We start from the raw sequence: 11718 nt of genomic DNA on the forward strand, positions 1-11718 counted from the left end.
TTCTTCACAGAATTGGAAAAAACTGCTTTAAAATTCATATGGAACCAAAAAAGAGCCCGCATTGCCAAGACAATCCTAAGTCAAAAGGACAAAGCTGGAGGCGTCACGCTACCTGACTTCAAACTATACTACAAGGCTACAGTAACCAAAACAGCATGGTACTGGTACCACAACAGAGATATAGACCAATGGAACAGAACAGAGTCCTCAGAAATAATACCACACATCTACAGCCATCTGATCTTTGACAAACCTGAGAGAAACAAGAAATGGGGAAAGGATTCCCTATTTAATAAATGGTGCTGGGAAAATTGGCTAGCCATAAGTAGAAAGCTGAAACTGGATCCTTTCCTTACCCCTTATACGAAAATTAATTCAAGATGGATTAGAGACTTAAATGTTAGACCTAATACCATAAAAACCCTAGAAGAAAATCTAGGTAGTACCATTCAGGACATAGGCATGGGTAAGGACTTCATGTCTAAAACACCAAAAGCAACGGCAGCAAAAGCAAAAATTGAAACATGGGATCTAATTAAACTAAAGAGCTTTTGCACAGCTAAAGAAACTACCATCAGAGTGAACAGGCAACCTACAGAATGGGAAAAAATTTTTGCAACCTACTCATCTGACAAAGGGCTAATATCCAGAATCTACAAAGAACTCAAACAAATATACAAGAAAAAAACAAACAACCCCATCAAAAAGTGGGGAAAGGATATGAACAGACATTTCTCAAAAGAAGACATCCATACAGCCAACAGACACATGAAAAAATGCTCGTCATCACTCGCCATCAGAGAAATGCAAATCAAAACTACAATGAGATACCATCTCACACCAGTTAGAATGGCAATCATTAAGAAGTCAGGAAACAACAGGTGTTGGAGAGGATGTGGAGAAATAGGAACACTTTTACACTGTTGGTGGGATTGTAAACTAGTTCAACCATTATGGAAAACAGTATGGCGTTTCCTCAAGGATCTAGAACTAGATGTACCATATGACCCAGCCATCCCACTACTGGGTATATACCCAAAGGATTATAAATTACTCTACTACAAAGACACATGCACACGTATGTTTATTGCGGCACTATTCACAATAGCAAAGACTTGGAATCAACCCAAATGTCCATCTGTGACAGACTGGATTAAGAAAATGTGGCACATATACACCATGGAATACTATGCAGCCATAAAAAAGGATGAGTTTGCATCCTTTGTAGGGACATGGATGCAGCTGGAAACCATCATTCTTAGCAAACTATCACAAGAAGAGAAAACCAAACACCGCATGTTCTCACTCATAGGTGGGAACTGAACAATGAGATCACTTGGACTCGGGAAGGGGAACATCACACACTGGGGCCTATCATGGGGAGGGGGGAGGAGGGAGGGATTGCATGGGGAGTTATACATGATATAAACGTCATGCACATGTACCCTAGAACTTAAAGTATAATAAAAAAAAAAAAAAAAGACATACATGTTAGAGGCTAAATTCCTTTTTTATTACTTTTGGCTGTTTGATCTGTAAGTTTGTGAATATAAATCTCTGGAAACTGAGGCATGTGGTCAAGGAGGCACACAGACTATGCGCTGCAGTTTAGGTAACTCTCAGATCTTCTGACCATCTTCAGATTAATCTCAGATCACGGAGGTCTAGCAAGGGAGATGATCTCAAGAATCTCCCTTACAATACACTCTCATCAGATACATTTTTCAGAGGACATTTGTTTTAGCAGAATTGGAGAGAGATAAATGGCAGCCCTGTGCATTTGATACTTGATACATCCTTCCTCCACTGAGAAGCTAATGCTCTACTTCTGGGTTTACCTGAAGCCATTAGGAGAGCTAAAACTCCATGTAGTGTGCTCTGCTAAAAGTAAGTGGATTTTGGAGCTAGAAGGAGAATTGTGTCTCTCTGTAGTTCAAATGGCATTCAGAAATCCAATTAACGTTGGTTTTTCTAAAGCAGAATCTGTAATTGTGTTCAGTATAGCCAACTGTTCAGTTTGATAATAAAGCAGGCTATTCTTAAGATGGCCTATAGTCATTTGGGAAAATCTAGTTCTGTAGGATACAATTTCTCTTTGGAATAATATATGTAATGTTTTTATAATTTCTTTCATCCAAGCATTTCAAAGCATTTTAAAATAATTTGGAGTCATAGGATATATATGTTTCATAAATTAAGCTACATATGTCAATACTTTGCCTAGGGACAGAAATTAATTATTCCACAGAAGTGATGCTGGTATCTAATCTTATTACATTTATGCTGTAAAAGTTTCATTATTAATAATTATGACAGCTATTATTTATTGAAAGCAGAATGCTTATCCTGTTAGGCCTTGTGTTAAGTGCTTTGTGTGTATTATCTCATTTAATCTTCCCATGAATCCAATTCTAAATCTAATCCCATTTCAGTATGATTCTATGAGAAAAGTACTACTTCTGTCCTTTTTTCACAAATGGTGTCAATTAGGTTCAAAAAGGTTAAGTAACGTGCCCATTGTCACATCGCTAGTAACAGTGGTGGAGCATCTCTTATTGGGGAGGACCAGTTATTAAGAGTTCTGATGGTCAATTTCCTTTTCAAATGTCACCTGCATGGAATGTTGTGCAGTCTGTTTGATCATGAAGAGATAGTCTTCTTAATTTTAGAACCATGTGGCTGAAATCTTTGCTAATTCTGGAATGTACCAAGGCCTCCACTGTCTCTCAACATCTTGTAAGTAAAGAAAACTTAAGGGTGATTTTTAAAGTATGGCAAAGGACAACCTTTCTCAACTGTCAGCCAGTTCTCTAGATCACAACCATAGCACATACCATACCAAAAATTACAAAATTTGGAAACATAAAGCTATCATCACCCTCCTGGGTTATTGCAATGTCCTCCTAATTGGTCTCCTTGCTTCTCATTTTGTCCCCTTGGAATAAAACCCATGGCTAAACGTTTTCGCCTAGCTTACCAATAATCTGATCTCATCTTATGCCACCCTACTCCAGTCGCACTCACTCAGCCTTTTCCAGCTCTTCAAACACACCAAGTTCTTCTTACCTTTATACATACTATCATCTCCTGCTGAAACCTCATGCTCCTGCTCTTCTCCCATATTCCTTCCTCCTATTTCTCGGCTCTTAAATGTTATAAATGGTGTTCAATCACATATACACACACATTCACAAACACACACCCCACATCTAAATTACACCCTTGCTATATCTTCCCCTGACATCCTGTTTTTCCTTCCTAGCTCTTATCCATATTTACAGTTTTCTGTTGTTTTGAGTACTTCGTCTAATGAGTGTCTCTTCAATTGGACTATAAGATCCACGAGGGAAAATTTCATATCTGTTCATTTACCATTGTATTCCCAGTGCCTGAGACACTGCCTGACTATATCAGAAGCCAGTGAAATATTTGATAAGTTGAATGACTCTAAGTTTGATTCCTCATCAACCACTTAATTGCTATGTGATCTTTGGGAATGCATATTCAACTTCTTCTCTGAGTGTCAGTCTTTTCAACTGCTAAATGGGGCTCACAATACCTATATTACAGGATTTACATGGAGAAGATGTATGCTAATATATATATAAAATGCTTCATAAATTGTTAACCTTGTAGAAGCTCGAACTTTAAATTCAGTATCGCCCCATTGAAGCAAAGGGTGTTTCCTCCAGTTTGGTAGGCTAAACTTGCAGAAGGAGCAGACTTTGGACAGCATGTGGGCAATTTTCACAAGGCTTTTAACTGGGCTTCAAGCCCAGGGCACTCAGAGGCTCAGCAAGGAGTGAAATAGGGCCAGCTCGTCCCCCGAGGGCTGCATTGGTCCCCTGGCTGAGCTGGTATGCTTATGTGGTGTATTTGTGCTTCATAAACACAGCCATCTATCTGGCTTTTTGTCCTTTTTTCTGACTGACTTCTCACTCAAAGCACAGAGAAAAAGAAAGGAAATGCAAAGTCATGTGCATCAACAGAGCCTATACCTTTGAGTATCTTAGTGACTTGGGATTATTTTAAGGGACAAAAAGTGGAATAGCTCTTCAGGGACCTAACACACAAGGCTGGCTGTCATCCATACTCCAAGCAGACATCACTTTCTTAACTGTTGTAGATGTTTGGAAGGAAGGGTGTGTCTGATGCAGCCTAGAACTTTTCCCAGGGATTTTGGGGAGAGCTCTCTTCCTTCTTATTGATCTGGATTTGAAAAAGCAGTACTATCTAAAACTATGTTAGGGGAAAGGTCAGAAACGAGAGGTCACCTGATAGAGAAAGGGTCAGGGTGGACAGAGGTCACCTGTGGAGACCAAGGTCTAAGACATATGGTTTTCTTTGACTTTCTTCTCCTCACCAGTGGGTAAATTGGTGACCTGGATATCAGCATTCTTGGAAACTCCTGGGAGTTTTCTAATTCCCTCCAGAAACTTGAAGTGAACAGGGTGCTTCAAAGAAGACTTGATCCATAGTCCTTGCTTTTCCACAGGTTAGTCTCTTAAACAAATGAGGAAATAATTCACATTATAAGTGGTATTCCAAAAACAACAGCCATTTGGGATTCTTATCTGGTATTGAGGGGTAGACAGGACTTTTCCAAGCTTGAATAAAAGCCCCAGGGTCTGTCAGACACTGGGAATTTACACTCTCTTCTTTATCCATGTGAAATCTCACTCCACAACCACTCCCTGACACAGGCCCCATCGTCTCCTGCTTGGGCCACTGCAAGAGACTCCTAAGCAGACTTTCTGCTTCTTGTCTGGTGCCTGCTCCACATCACCCCTAATCCATTCACACTTTACCCAGAGTGATCTTTCTGAAACAAATGTAATCACACAAACCCTGCTTAAATCTCTTCCATCATTCCCCATGGTCGTGGGGGTAAAGTCCACACTGTAACAGGGCCTATGAGGCCTGCCTACCTCACCAGCCTCATCTCCTATAATTCCTCCCATATCTCACCACCCACCTTGGCCCACCTCTTATTCCTCAGGCATGCTGTTCTTGCAGCAGGTCCTGAACAGGCTGTGCTCTTTTGGGACTCTAGGTCTTTACATATCTGTGAATTATAAAGTTCACCTTCTCACTACTACCATTCAAAACATTTTCTTGGAGCTCTTTCATTGCGCCTAACATTGTACTTGGCAGTAGAACAGACAGACAGGTAAACAAATCATTACAGTTCAGATATTACAGAGGACACAATGTATAAATGTGATAAAAGCCAGAGAAAGGGGCAACTAATTTGGCCAGGGCGGAGCAAAGGAGAGTTTCACAAGAAAAGAAGAAGACCAATCATATTAGCTCACATTTATTGAACATTTACTTAGCTCTGTGCTAAAGTGTTTTACAAATGTTATCTTATCAAATTATCAAAATAACTCCATGAAATGGATACCTTCAGGAGAGAGGAAAGCGTAACAGTTAAGCACATGAGCTAGGCCTCAGCTTAAACCCTGTCTCTACCACTTAGAAGATTTCTGGCCTTGAGCAAGTTATTTAACTCCCAAGGCATTTTTGTCACCTTCAAAATGGAGATAGATAGTAGCTTTTTTAAAAAATTAGTTCTTATTTTTTTAAAAGAGAGTGACATATGTAAATATTTAGTATGGTGCCTGGCACCTAGCAAGTGTCCACTAAAAGGCGGCAACTACTACTATTCTTCTTGGCTTACAGAAAGGTTAAGCAACCTTCCCAAGGTCACACAGCTAGTAAATTCCAGAGCCTGAATTCAAACCCAGAACAGTCAGGCTCCAGAGCCCAGTCTCTCAACCAGAATCAGGCTCCAGAGCCCAGCCTCTAAACCAGGATGTTTCTTTTGAGTCTGAAAGAGGAATAGAACTTGATGATGAGTATTTGAAACTGCTTCTCGAAGTAGGAGTCATAAAGAAAAGAAGAGAAAAGAGATAGTGTTGATGCAGCACCAGTCTGGGAACACATACTTGGAGTTGAAATCTGAAAAACATGTGACTTACCCAGAGAAGAAGTGCTGAGGCTGACACAGCTCAGGTTGGTGGTCCACACATGGTGAGAAAGCAGCAGCAATTTACGCTATGCCCAAGGCTGGCTGGCGGGGGCAACTGGGACAGCCTCTGGGATTATAGAACCAACTCTCTCTCCTGCCCTCCCTGCCACCCAGGTTGCTGCTTCTGGGATCTACCTTAAATGCAAAACAGCTGCCTCCTAAATATCAGGTTGAGCCTCTCCCAGCTATTCTCACTGGCTCTATTAGGAGCTGGAGGGACGCAACAAAGAAATAGCAGAGCTAGGGATCAATTCTGCAAACCTCAACTGCTCCAAAGGAGCAATTATGGTGCATCTACACAACAGACCCTAATTATCTGTTAACCCAATAAAGCGAGTTCAAAGGGCCACAAAGACCTATTTACCAAATGTATAATCCGTAATTACAAATCATCCATTGGGCAATCAAAAATGTTTTAAACAATTACTTGAAAGTTTATGTGCTTCTCTGACAGATGGTTTTCCTGAGTCCTGTTATGTTTGCTTTAGGTTGATCATAGGAATAAGTTATCCACTGTTATGGAACTCACAGCAGGGTGAAATCACTGAATTTGGATGAGTTTACTCATATGGATTATGATGTTGAGAGTAGTCCCCAAATTGTACTAGAGGCAATGGACTTGGCTCTTCAAAACTTGAGATGGATTTGGGCCTTGAAATGGTCTACATTAATGAAATACTCATCCAGGCAAAACCTGACAGCTTTCAGTGTGTCTTATCCATGAAACCAGATTATGCAGTCTAGGCAAACAGATTCTCACTCTTGAGATGAATGGGACCCCTGTGAGGTGGTTTCATCCACATATTCATTCACTTAGCCAACAAAGCGTTGAATTGCACTGCAACTCTATGCCATTTGCTAAGCAAGGAGGATCAGATTGACAAGGTCCTGCTCCTGTGGAGCTTATATTTGGAAGTTGGAATGAGGGCAGCAAGATATAAGTAAACATCATTTCAGAGAATGGTAGTTGCTACTGAGAAACTCAAATGAGGTAATGGGAGAGTGACTATCCAGCCAGAGGGCTGGGGATAGGTGGTCAGAGAAGCTTCTCTGAGAATGTGGTTTTTTGGCAGAAGACCAATTGATGAGCGGGATCTGATAGCATAAAGATCAGCAGTGAGCTTGCCATGTTTGAGAAACAAACAGGAGGCCAGCATGGCTGGAGCACATTGAGCATGGAGGTACAAGAGGGTATCAGAGAGGCAGGCAGAGACTGCTCATCCAAGGACCTTCAGTGATTGTAAGGAGTTTGGACTTCATTTTAAGTGTAGTGAGAAACTATAGGAATGTTTTAAATAGAGAGGTGACATGAAAATCTACATTATAAAAAGCACATTCTGGCTTCTGAGTGGATAATGGATTACAAGAGAACAAGAGTAGACACAGGGAGACAGCTAGGCTACTGCAGTAATCCAGGTGAGAAGAAATGTAGGCTGAGATTACAGTGATAACAGTGCAGATGGTGGAAATGGTTGAATTTGTGATCTATTTTGGCATCAGAGCCAACAAGATTCACTTCATATGGAAAATGAGGGACAGTGATAAAGGGAGGACGACTCCTGAGATTTTGACTGGAGCAATGGAAGAATGTTGGAGACATTCACTAAAATGAGGGAAGGTAGATGAGGAGGAAGCTTCAGAGCATGGAGCTGCAGGAATCACAAATTCTGTTGTGAAAATGAGTTGAATATGCCTGTTGGTATCAAAATGAATAAATCAAATTGGCATTGGATGACTTAGAGCTCAGAGGAAAAGTCAGGGCTAGAGCGTTAGCATATATGTATTCATTCATTTTCACGCTGCAATAAAGAACCTGACACTGGGTGATTTATAAAGGAAAGAGGTTTAGTTGACTCACAGCTCTTCATGACCTCAGGAAACTTACAATCGTGGCAGAAGGCAAAGGGGAAGCAAGGCACGTCTTACATGGCAGCAGGAGAGGGACGGAGGGAGGACCTGTCAAACACTTTTAAACTATCAGATCTCATGAAAACTCACTCACTATCACAAGAACAGCATGGGGGAAAATCTGCCTCCATGATCCAATCACCTCCCACCAGCTCCCTCCCCCAGCACATGGGGATTACAATTCAAGATGAGATTTGGGTGGGGACACAAAGCAAACCATATTGATATTGAAAATTATCTCCCTTTTAAGATAACTGAGGCTTAGAAAGGTTACCTAAAGTCATACGGCTTATTAGTGTGACCTCCAAAAGCCCTTAAGATGTGGGGTCTCTTTCTGTCTTCTCAGCCTCCTCCAGACTTACTGGCCTATGTTAGCTAACCTCTAGCCACACTAGCTTCCACTCCACTTCCAAAAGATTTCGCTCCTTCCTGCCTCAGTGCCTTATACACAACCCACCTTCTGCCTGAACATCCTTCTAGATTTCAATCTACTGAGAGGCACCATGGCACTTCTCAGAAAAGCTTTTCCTGAACCCCTGAGATAGATCTCAGATCTCTAAAACATGTTTTCATGATTGCTTTTATGTGTTACATGTCATGATCCAATTTGAGTATGAGTGACTATTTGATTAATTTCTGCTCATGCTCTAGAATATAAGTTTCAGGAATGGTCTCTTACTATTGTATACTCAGTATGTGGGGAATCCTGAAATATACATTGAAAGTGGTTATTGGTAAATAGTGGTAATCAGTGAATACACAGTAGTTCCTTCTTATGAGATGATGTCCTGAACAGGCTGTGCTGATCCAGCTTCAAGTCAGCTCATTGGGTCAGGATGATCCAACCCCCTGTAACTGCCTGCAGAAGTAAAAGCAAATTCTCAAAATACATAAAGTGAAATTTGACCCACCTAAAAGAGGAAACAGGAAAATTCATGAACACAGTGGGAGATTTTAACACATTCCTCTTAGTGATAAAATAAGCAGACAAAAATATTAATACAGACATAAGAGGCTCGAACAGCACTACTACTAACATTGACCTAATTTATAAATATCAATAGATATACATAAATGTATAAATACATAAATGTTCCAAAACCCCCCAGTGGATGCCTGAATCTACAGATAGTACTCAACCCTCTATCTACTGTTTTTTCCTGTACATACATACCTATGGTAAAGTTAATTTATAAGTTAGGCACAGTAAGATATTAATAACAATAATAAACAGAACAATGTAACAATATACTGTAATAAAAGTTATGCGTATGTGGTCTCTCTCTTTCTTTCTCTCTCTCTCTCAAAATATCTGACTGTACCATACTCATCTATTTTTGGACCACAGCTGACCACGGGTCACTGAAACTGCAGAAAGTGAAACTGCAGGGGGGGACCTGCAGTATATTGAAAAAATGGATAATTTTCTTAAATAAATTGATGACTAGATAGATGAATGATTTTACTACCTCAATCATGTTAGGGAAGATATTTAGCTTTTCTTCTTCTACCAGACTTACAGAATTAAAATGAAAATACCTTCTGTCTCCTATTAGGGCTGTTAAAAAACTAACGATAGACTGCTTTGCCAGTTAGAAAATAAGACCTATATAAGTACAGGGTATTTTTAAAGCAGAGAAAATACCAAAGCATCATTTAATTAATAGTCATAATTTATCCACTTTGCCAAACCTTTTCTTAGGGTTGTAAACAAATTCATTTCAACAGATTCCCATTTCTCTTCTCTTTTCATCCTTGTTCACTCACTTTTAGGAAGATGGAAATACTTTTAGAAAATGTCTCAAATATCAGCAACGGAGAGGAGCCAGGAATATCCCAAGTAATCCTTAAATATCTACAGAATTATTCTCAAAGCAGAAGTTAGAAAAGCTGACTGCATTTTTCTTTCCAGTATGCCTGTTGCTTCTTTCATTGGTGGCCAAGAGAAGTGGGATCTAAAAAAGCCTTCATAGGGAATCTGTGGGCCGTAGCAAATAAAGTGCCATTTGCATGTGAGCCAGATGAAAGAAGTCAGCTACCCTGCTCGGAAGACCACGTGGAGAGGAATACCCCTGGGACTAGATGGAGAGTGGGAGAATGGCCCAGCTATTCCAGCATCCTAGCTGAGCCCAGTCTTTCTGTCACTCTCACCAAGGTACCAAAAATGTGAATGAGTCAGTTTTGGAGATTCCAGTCCACCAGACCCCTAACATGACTATAGAAACAGCTGAATTCCTTGAAAAGCAGGAAAAAAATGCCATTCAAGCACACAAACATGAGAAATAATACATTGTTATTGTTTGAAGCCTCTGATTAGTGGAGTGGTTTGTTATGCAGCAACAGAAATCAAAATAAAAATTGCTACAGTCAGCAAGATGCTTCCATAACAGAAACCTAAAATATGTGGCAGTGGGACCAAATGGCAGGTAGAAGCTAAGAAGGCCTTGAGAATACTTTCAGTAAAGACTGGACAGTCATGAAGAAAATGTTATTGGAGCCCAGAGAAGAGGCAACCCTTGTTATGTAATTACAGAAAGTTTGCCAAAACTGTCTCCCACAGCTACTGAGAAAACAGAAAGGATATTTAATTAATTAGTAGTTATGGCTAAGGAAATTTCCAGAAAGTATATTAAAAGTATCAGTCTGTTTTATCTAGCTACCTATAACGTATAAGAAGAGAGAGATTAACTAAAGAAAGAACTGCCTAATTCTCATGCAGGATTTAAAGCAATATAGAAAGCTCAGAAAAGTCTTTCTAGTCTGAAAAGAAGCTCTTAAATTAAGAGATGTTCTTAAGCAAAGACCAAAGCTAGGACACTACCAGTTAAAATGGCCTCAGGGTAAATCAGATCAAGTATGTGGCTGGGAAAGTCATTAAGACCTTTGGTAAAATATAAGGTAACACCTTATATATCCTAGCTGACTAGAAAAAGACTTCCATTCTACTTCTATTCTTCAGGTATTAGAAAACAAAGGCAAGTTTTTGAGTCTACACGTGATGAAGTAAAAAAGTGGCTTCTGAGAAATTAGTCTGGCAGTAGACTGTAGGATGGATTCAAGTGGTAAACCCTGAGAAATTAGGAGACAAAATGGGAAATACCTTAGTGGTGGTGATTCCTTCTCAGAGACAGTTGCATTCTCTTCATAATCCTTAGAATAACACAGATGATTCAGCTACCTATTATAGTATCTAGTATATAGTAGATATGCAAGAAGTATTTTTAATGTATGAACAATCTTACAGTTTGGAATATTAAGCAGGGAGGATGAATAGGAACAGACCAGCTCTCACAAAGATCCAGCTTCAAGTCAGCTCATTGGGTCAGGATGATCCAACCCCCTGTAACTGCCTGGAGAAGTAAAAGCAAATTCTCAAAATACATAAAGTGAAATTTGACCCACCTAAAAGAGGAAACAGGAAAATTCATGAACACAGTGGCAGATTTTAACACATTCCTCTTATTGATAAAATAAGCAGACAAAAATATTAATACAGACGTAAGAAGTTCAAACAGCACTATTACTAACATTGACCTAATTTATAAATATCAATAGATATACATAAATGTATAGATATAAATTGACACACACACACACATACACACATGCACGCTGTAGAATACATGTGCTTTTCAAATGCATATGGAGCATTTCTTTAGAGTCTAAATGATGGGCAAAACTCAAAATTTTCAGAGGATTGAAATCATATGGAGTACATTCTCTGACCATTGAGGAATTAAGCTAGAGATCAATAATAAAAATAACTTCAAATGTTTAGA

The sequence above is a fragment of the Trachypithecus francoisi genome, unplaced genomic scaffold (genome assembly GCF_009764315.1).
Source record: "Trachypithecus francoisi isolate TF-2019V2 unplaced genomic scaffold, Tfra_2.0 Lachesis_group1, whole genome shotgun sequence".
Taxonomy (NCBI): Eukaryota; Metazoa; Chordata; class Mammalia; order Primates; family Cercopithecidae; genus Trachypithecus; species Trachypithecus francoisi.